The sequence below is a fragment of the Penaeus chinensis genome, chromosome 33 (genome assembly GCF_019202785.1).
Source record: "Penaeus chinensis breed Huanghai No. 1 chromosome 33, ASM1920278v2, whole genome shotgun sequence".
Taxonomy (NCBI): Eukaryota; Metazoa; Arthropoda; class Malacostraca; order Decapoda; family Penaeidae; genus Penaeus; species Penaeus chinensis.
This window is the reverse complement of record NC_061851.1, coordinates 8,126,588-8,136,587: the sequence shown is the minus strand read 5'-3', so window position 1 is coordinate 8,136,587 and position 10,000 is coordinate 8,126,588. Positions and strand designations below refer to the sequence as shown.

Genomic DNA, 10,000 nt, shown 5'->3' with positions numbered 1-10,000 from the left:
GAGAGGAAAACATGCTGGACTAACGCTCCATGCCCTTTGTGTTTCTTTCGTCCCTGGTACGTCTTGAACTGTGCTATTCTTGCTCTATTTATAAAATGTAGTTGTTATAAAAATATCCACATAAATATCTTCACACTCCGAACACAGCGATCTAATTTGACTTATAACTGTCATCTACTGTTTTTTTTTTACGGTTGAAGAATCTTACCATTCCTATCTTAGGCAGCAGCAGTTGAGAATCCTCACATACTCACCAAAACAGGTGACATTTCTTTATAATCATTAGTGCAAGTGCAAGATGACAACAAGAGACTTCTTACAGTGAACTACTGGCTACAACGAACATGGCAAGACATTTTTGACAACTGTAATAAATATCGGATTCAGAGACAGTACAAAATACAAACAACACTAATAATTACTATAGCACATATCATGAATACATGATAATATGAACACATGATAATAATATAGGTGATCATATTACAAATAAGTCTTTTAGGTATCAACAGAATGAGAAAAAAAAATCTATTAAAACACTATTCTTTTTAAAAGATGCAGCATATCTAAGTTACTGATGTCAGATACAGTGAAAAGGCCAATCAGAAGAAAATGATTAGGAAAATAAACAATATTAGTAGCAATAGTAGCAGCTGAAGTAGTAATAGTAGTAAAAGAAGCTGAAGTAGTGGTAACAGTAGTAGTAGTAGTAGTAGTAGTAGTAGTAGTAGTAGTAGTAGTAGTAATTCAACTACAAGTTATACTGATACATGTTGCTACTACTACAACATATGGGATGATAAAAACAATGCGACAATGAAGAAGCTTCTACGAGAACCACGACAGAACATCTTAACACTATGGCATTTATATAAAGGACATCTATCTCTTAATAAACATTATCAAAATTAAAGGATCAGGAATATGAGCAATAAAATATTTGGTTTTAAATACTAATACATGTAAGTAAACAACCACATTTACAATTTATATAAATAAATAAATAAACAAATAACTACCTTTATATATATATATATTTATGTATGTATGTATATGTATGTACGTATATATATATATATATATATATATATATATAAATTTGTAAGAATAAGATTATTTTTACTGATAAAAAAGTTTAGGATTTTTTTCACCAACATGCAAAGTTTCCAAGCACAATATGCGCTGGCACTGAAGATCAATCAATTGCACTTACCGAATGTAAGTCTTCCATGTTCTCCATCAAAAATCCAATATACACATCACAAAGCAACATCAAATTATTTATACAGATTCGGACTTGATTTTCAAATTTCTAACAATACACTGTTCTTTGCAATAAATACATCACTTTGGAGGAAATCGTGTCTTCATATAAACACAAAAAACGTAATATTCTTTAGGAATCTGCACTAATATCTACTTCCAAAGACAATCCCTAATTCTCAATATACTATGTCAAGAAACACTACAATATTATTTTACATATAGTTAACTTCACAACTTTCCGATGTCACAAGTTTTAAGTCCATGCGAACAGCCACTACGAGCTGCGTAACCTTCTCTCACGGTAGGTGAACAGTTACTGAGCCACATGGATTAGCTCGCTCAGATGCTTCATACTTGTCCTATGTTGCGCATCCCATGTGTTTTTTATTCGTTTATTTCGTGATTTAGTGTTGATTTATGCCCATACCCATTATTTTTACGTTGATATGAATTAGCATTTATATTTAGACACTTGCTAAGATAATAAATATACCCGTTCACCACGATTTATACGCGAGTTATTTCCTTAGCTTGTACGTCTGGCAGCGAAACAGCCATAAATAATAAAGTCCGACTATTGGCTAGTGAAAAGTAGGCGGAGTCACTACTTCCCATTACAAGCCGTTCTGCTCTTTCATTGGCCAGAACTTTGTCGCTGCCAGAACCCACCATCTCTGAATCATCTCATTCCTCATTATGTATTACAATTTCAACCTCTAAGAAGGAATGAGCGTCTTAAAAAAATGAGAACATTACCTCAGTGTTACCTCAAGAGGAGATGATATTTTTAATCCAATGGACATGAAAGGTTGGTGGGAATGGGCTATCTCGATCAAGTACGAATAGAAAAAGGAGTTTTATTATGCGTTATTTTTTACATCGTATCCCGTGCCCCTTTTAAACTTTATTTGGCGCACTTTTTTAGAATATAAAGTGGCTACGTTTTTATTACTTAAGGGCGGGACGAAAGGCGAAAAGGATCGTTGCCTTGAAGCGGTTTCTTAAAAGATACTCCTCGAATGTTCTAGTTATATAAATGATTTGACTAATCAAAAGTTATACAGTGGCCACAGGGTTGTTATTTTTTGCAGCAATAAAAAGCTAAGCGGGAGACGTGAAAGACCGTGTATATTAATACTGATTACATATCACAGCAAAGTGAACACTAAAAGCAACAGTATTTGCAATGTATTAGTGCAGAGGTAGTTACAGACCTAACACGCGCTACCATAACCTCCAGTCATGCTACAAAGACTGCAGTTAAAAGTTGCAGGTGTTATCGTTACAGTGAATTCTATAGCCGCTAACTAATAGTTTATAAATTATCAGTTTATTATCTACTATGACGTTAAAACAAGATGGAAGCTTAATGAAAATTAGCTACCTTTCCCAATCACGTGTTGGCGATGAATGACAGTTACGCACTTCTGAATGCAATCGTAAAAAACTGCATGCCAGTACCACATTCTTTACTGCAATCTTCCAAGCTAAGTTCGTGATGCAACATTTTGCCCTTGCTGTATCGGTTGTCACACTTCAATTACCAAAAGCCATGTACACTTCAGGCATAATGTTACCCCTCATAAGAACTTGCTCTGAAAAACGAGGCAAAACAGAGGACGGAACGCACAAGGCATCAATGCATATACGACAGGTCATAAAATTTCTCGAAAGAACTTGCATTAAGAAAAAAAAATCACTTAGAACCCACAGGTAAATTACCCAAGTAATTAAGAAGCTCAGATACAGGGCCTGAGAATGACTTGGGTAATGAGAATTCCTCCTGAGACGACAAGACCGCCTTGTTACCTGTCTCGGGCTGGCCCACACATACAAACGCACACACACACACGCAAGCTGTATTATGCAATGCTGGTTATGATGATTGCAAATGATAAGGATAACACTGAAATGGATGAAAGGGACGATGGTATTGCCCGACATGGAAAATGACTAAATGGCAACATTATAATATTCCATTAAAAAATTGAAGTTTCTAATGCTGACATAAAATAATGACATCAATAGTAACTATAAAAATATATACAATGACATTAGCAGCAATAGTTCAAGGCGAGATGAAAGACCAAAATGAATAAACACATAAGACAATAATATACAAGAAGTAGCATAGAGGGAATCAAGTTCTCCGAAGTTACACGTGCAGTACTTAAGTATCGAAAATTTATTGCTTAAACAAAGCTACGCCAAGTAAACATAACCAGTAAAACTACCAAGCCATTGTGTGTGTGTGTATGAGTGTGTGTGCGTGCGAGCGGTTTTCTGTATATGCATGTATGTGGTATGTATACAAGTATGTGTGTATGATCATCTGTGTATATATGTATATGTGTGTGTGTGTATACACGTGTGTGTGTGCGTACGTGCCAGTCGTACATATATATATATATATATATATACACACACACACACACACACACACACACACACACACACACACACACACACACACACACACACACGTTTGTGTGCATACAAATACCTGTCTATACTGTATATCCATGCGTCCGTGTATATTCCTATCTTTTTATATATGCACGTAACTACAGACAACCGTATGTGTGCGGGTGTTTGGCATCGACAGCGAGGCTTCCACGGGCCGTAATCCCCCGTAATCGGTGTTGTGGGTGTGAGCGTCGCCCGGGGCAACGATGCCCAGGGGCGCCTCTGCGCGACGGTCGCTCCCTTGCGAATCGTGGCCATTATAAGCGTCGGTTTTTATCCGTTCTTTGTGAAACCAATAATGCTATTAGCGGGCAATCACCGATAAGGGCGGCGGTGAGAAAAGGAAATTGATTAAAAATAGTAATAGTAGAATTACAAGCAACGTACTACTAAAAATACTAGAGGAGTTACTAGTAATGGTAGTAGGCGTAGTAGAAGCGGTAATAGTGACAATAATGACGATAATAATAACAGCGATGATATCAGCAACAGCAACAACAATAGAAATAATAAGAACAACAAAAAGATGAATAATAAAAATAAGAATAACGGCAAATAATAGTACGATAATGATGATGATGATAGTGATAACAATAATAATAATAATAATAATAATAATAATAATAATAATAATAATGATAATAACAATAACAATAATAATAATAATACAATGACAATAATGATAACAGCAGTAACAAAAAACATGATAATCATAAAGAACATTCTTAACTGTAGCTGTAATAATGATGAGGATAATAATAAAAAAAATAACATTAACAATGAAAATAGTAATCCTAAAAAAGTAGAATAAGAATAATGGCAATCATAATTGCAATACCAATAAAAAAAATCATCACACTCGTCAAAACAACGTGACATCAATGACAAACACAACAAAGGAAACGACAACAGGCATTCAAACACGATAAGAAGCACATAAAACAAGCAAACGACAAAAAAAAAAAAAAAAAAAACAGCTGCATCGCTTCCAACGACTGCATCACACACACACACACACACACACACACACACACACACACACACACACGCACCACACACTAATAACAAAGCCAAAAACCCACACAATCACCCGCGCACACAGATACACACACGCGCCCTCCCCTCTCCTACAGACACACCAACGTTTATAAACACAACCCCACGGCCACTCACGCCCGCAAAACATTATGAGAAGGGACATCCCGACCTCCTCCTGTCTCCCTCTCGGCCTCCTCTGTGCGGTTAAGGATTTATACGGCCGGTGTGTTCAAAATGTGCGAGGCCCGACCCCTTGAACACTCGTATATAAGGACATGCATATACACTGAAATAAATGTATTTTTATCTATCTGATACGTTTATCTATCTATCTATCCGGCAAATATGCATGTCTAGATTGAGAGACTGGTATTTCTCTTTATGTATATGCATGTCAGTATAATGAATATTAATTCGCCGTTAATAATAATAAAAAAATAATGATTATAGCAATACAACAATAATGACAACAGCAGCAAAATGATAATAATAATAATACCAATATCAGTAAAAAACATAATAACAATCATCATCATCACAATAATAATAATGATAATAATAATAATAATAATAAATATGTAGAAATAACAATAACAATAACAACAGCAACACCAACAACTATAATAATAATAATAATAACAATAATAACAATAATAATAACAAAAATATAATAAACAACAATAATAATTACAACAATAGATCTAATAACATTTAATACATACTAAAAAAAAAGCAACTTGATTCTACAGAATAATAATCTAAACCAAAGTCACACTCACTAAAAAAACACACACAAAAAATATTAAATAAATCAAACATGCAGTGAGAGAAAAAACATGTCATCGAAAGCACAATATATTACACCCGGTTCTATCCCAAGAACAATAAACACATTCGCACAGCCCGCACGCCCTGGACGGAGACTCCCCCCATCACCCCATCCCCCCTCCCCGCTCTGTAGCTCGCAAACTCGTCTCAATCGTCTCAAGAACAGAGTGTGTGGTAGGGTGTGTCGCAAAACTTGACGTAGAGTGTCTTTGCAAGCCTTAGGGAGCAAGGAAAAGCAGGGTGTGATAGGGTGAGGTAGGGTGAGGGTGAGAGTGTGTGTGAGGGTGGTGGGGATGGACCATGTTGGGTAAATAGGGTTAGGGCAAGGGTGACAGAGGAGAGAAATCACTTACCAGTGGGGAGGGAAAACGGGGGGAAGATGGGTAGAGGGAGGGAGGGGTGATGGTGGATTGGGGGTGATAGTAGGAGGGGAATAAAAATAGGAGGAGGGGGGGGGGGCGAAAGAAGGGGGTCTTTCTCATTAGCTTATACGAACCTTGTCTAACTACCGCGGGTCAACGGGGCGTGGTCAGTCATCGTATTTCGGGAAGGCGAGAGAGGCGCGTCGGGGTTTTTCAAGTCGATTTTCATCTTCCTTGTTGTCAGTTCTTCTCGTAGGCCTTGCGTTGATGGTTATTACTATTGCTATTACTATTTGTTGTATTTATACATAGTTTTTTGTTTGTTTGTTCATTACAAGTATTACTTTTCTTTGCTGAGCTTACTGATTTTTTTTTTTATACAGCTCGAGATTTCATTCTAAAATAATTTTAAATTATTTATTCTCACGATAAAATCGTTCTATTGTGTCTCTGGATCTTATGAAAACTAAAACACGTACCCTTGCTACTCTTTTAAGCAGAATTATTTTCACATTCTGTTACAGAAACAAAATGCTGATTGCATTACTTCCATTGCCAAACTTTGCTAGAACTAGGCTAATGCCATCATTATCACTACTAGTTATAGCCCCTCTAGTATTTATGGCATCACCAGTTTTACCATTACAATTCTTGAAGAAATAATTGATCATTACTATAATAATTATAATTGTTTAGGAAAATATGTCACCAATTCTTTAATAAAAAAATCCAGTATTACCATCACAGTTGTATAAGAAATTATCAATCAGCAGTATTGCCATTACATTTCCTTACGAAAAAATAAATTACAAGTATTGTCATTACAACGGATAAAGAAACCATCACAATTCTTTAAGAAAAAAAAAGTCTATGGTACGATTCCTGCAGCCAATTTCCCTCTTTTCCGTCCCGTCGCCATTTCGAATTTTATTCAAGCTCCTGGTCTTACTCCGGAGTTCTCGTCACTGATCGCCAAACATTCCCCGCCGCACGCCGCCATCAAAGAACTTTAGACTGAGGCATTCCGGACATTGGCCACATTCCCTGGAAACATAATACGTCGTTGCATCCTCCAGGTTCCCTAACACGCAAACATTTTCCAGATATAAAGGAAATACTTTTTAGGCCATCTGTCGCCGTGAAACTCGAGTCCTCTGTTAGCGATTTCAGGTCTTGGTGACGGAGGACAAATATAGCGTTATTTACGAGTAGGTCATAGTAATTTTTCGTTAATTTAGATAAGAAACACTTCGATACTTATGTCAAATATAAATATATCGTTACCCTTTCTGTACATCAATACATAACGTCCATAAACAATATCCTTTCAGCATTGTCATTGTCTGTTTTTTTTTGTTTTGTTTTTTTACTTCTGTAAAATATCCCCACCAAACAATATCCCGCTCGTCACCCACTCATCTTTAAGCCTCTCATCTACCAAGACATCTACCATTCTACCAACACGCACATCAAAATTCCCCTTCGCCATCATCTTCGCGGCCGGGATGCCGGCGACACAGCGCTACCTCCACAGCGAGTCCTTGGATTTTTCAGATGGATTATATTGTTACTCTTCTGAGAAAGGAAAATTCTTGGGTGTATATATATATATGCACATGCATATACATACATATACATACATTCATACATACATATATATATACACACATATATACATACATTCGTGTATATATAACTATAAACACACACTTGTTTTCAATATTGAATTTATGAAGAAACTATATCCAGATACTGCCAGCCTACCTACTGTACCCTCCACATTAAGGCCATCACCGGCACATGCCAACGGAGCGAGGGCACGCAGACGCCAAAGCCAACGAAAAAACATCCCTACGACACAAAGAATATCCACGCCTCTCCGGCTCGTCCGCGTCTTGACAACAATCATTCTGACGATCCCAAGTACCTCTCTCGCCCCTCGTCCTCCCCCCACCCCACCTCAACCCCCCGCTGGCACCGTACGGGAGGGGCGGGGCGGGGAAGGGCGGAGTGCCAGGAGGGAGGGGGAGCGGCGCCCCCCTCTGCCTCCTGGCGTAGTAAACCCGGCATCGGCCACGCGGAAAACCTTCGCTGACAAATAGGTTGTTGGCGCCATCATTACGAGCGCGGCGAACAAGCGGCTCTTGTGAACTCCTCGTTAACCGCACCCTCTAACAAGCACCCCCACCCCCCTTTCCCCTCTTCCCCCACCCCACCGGCACGCCGCACTGCACACGGCACACAAGGAAACCATCGGACCTCAAAAACAGCGATCAGAGAAATACGGCAAGAAATCTCTCTCTTTTTCTCTCCCTCTCCATCCCTCCTTTCCTCTCCGTCTCTCCTTTGAACCCGTTCGGCCCACGGTTTTCGATCTTTGCACGCGGGGCGGAGCGGTGGTATCATCCGCAGGAAGAAAGAGGGGAGAAGAGGAGAGAAAATAATAAGAAAAAACATGGGGAAAGGGAAGAGGTAGAAACAGAGCTACACAAGGGATCATAAACACAGGTCGACCAGCTTAATTCTCCTTCCCCCCCATCCCTTCTACCCTGTTTCTCCCCCCCCCCTTCCCCTCTACCCTATTTCACCTCCCTTTTCCCCCTCCCTTCTCCACCCTCCTCCTGCGACGGTTTCAAACGCGCGTCAACCACCGAGTCGTGTGTTATTCTCTTTGTTATTTCTTTTCTTGCTGCAATTACGAGACATAACGAGCCGCCTTTGTGGTCTCGGCGACGACAGCGCAGATCAGACCAGGGCGACGGAGGAAAGAACGACGGAGGAAATGTAATGATTTTCTCTATGTATATTTTTGTCGTTCTTTCTGCTACGCCCGTAAAAGCTGACGAGGAAATATGGGCGTGTGGGCGTGTGAAGGAAAACCAAAAGAAACATCGCGTTAGCATATTCGTTTATTATGTCTTCATTACGTCTACAATCGTCATGATTACGTTGAGGATTTTTAAAATAGCTGGTGACTATAACTGATAATTAATTCACTTCTCACAACAGATTGTTAAAATATGTAAGAATAAACTGAATGCGAATGATAGCAGCCATAAACAGTCTATAAACCAAATATAGTAAAGAAATACAAACTACCTAGGAATATGTGAAATCTACCATTTTTTAATCACCAGGAAATAATGTTTTGATCTACATTGGCCTATGGACATTACACCTACTGTAATATCCTCCATTTCTCATATTTTCATTATTTTGTAAGCGAGATATCTACAGAAACAAACACAGAAAGAAACTGAATATTGTTTTCAATGTAAAATCTATACAGAGGTTGAACGTACAGTTTTTTATTAAGGAGAAATGATTTAACATACAAAATAAGATGCGAAACAAGAATGAAGTTGATGCATCAACAAAGAAACTATCAACCACAAAGCACTCACAAGGTCATCATTCTAATAAACAAAGGCATCATCGACGTATTGGAAAGCCATTTTTATGCAAAATATGTTTACTCGCGCGATGCCCCTTGTACAGAACCACTAAAGCGATATACAAGTCCAATAATACAACCTTAAAAATGTAAAAACTAAAAAATAAAACAAAAACAGGAGAGGAATTTAGTTTCATAACCTATATAGCCTTAGATTCCATTGTCGTCTGTGTCCCGAGGCAAAAGGAGGGAGAATAAAGGGAGGGGAAGAGGGGGGGGGGGGGCGGCCATATTTATTACGGGCCGGCTATTTTTTTATTGGTATTTTTGTGTCCGTCATGATGGCGCTTCCGGCGGTACGATTCCATCTGCAATTTGGAGCCGAATTAGACTGCGGGATCGTCGACGGGGATGGACGGCGCCCGTGACGAACCGATCCCCACAGCCCGCCTCCGCCCCGGCCGTCGGGACACTCGAGCGCCTCCCCCTCGGGTAATGAGGGCCTCGGACACTCATAAAAGAAATTGCTTAAGACACTGCCATCTCGTAAGAAAGGGACCAAGAGTGTCCGATGGTGTGACTATCGACACTAAAGGAACGTGGAAGCGCGAAGTACATGCAGTTTTTATTTCCCTTTTTCTGCTTC

General features: G+C 38.9%; 1 protein-coding gene across 4 annotated transcripts in view; it reads right to left on the bottom strand.

Moving 5' to 3' along the window:
• Positions 1-10,000, bottom strand: part of LOC125043141 (protein Wnt-5b-like) — a 657,155-nt gene that overhangs the window by 27,036 nt on the left and 620,119 nt on the right. Inside the window, exon 1 of one of the 4 annotated variants that reach the window (XM_047639112.1) lies at positions 1,214-1,560. The exons of the other annotated variants lie outside the window; for them this stretch is intronic. The gene's annotated coding sequence lies outside the window, so the exon portion shown is untranslated. Of the gene's footprint in view, positions 1-1,213; positions 1,561-10,000 lie in introns of those variants that run through there. 4 annotated transcript variants of the gene reach the window in all.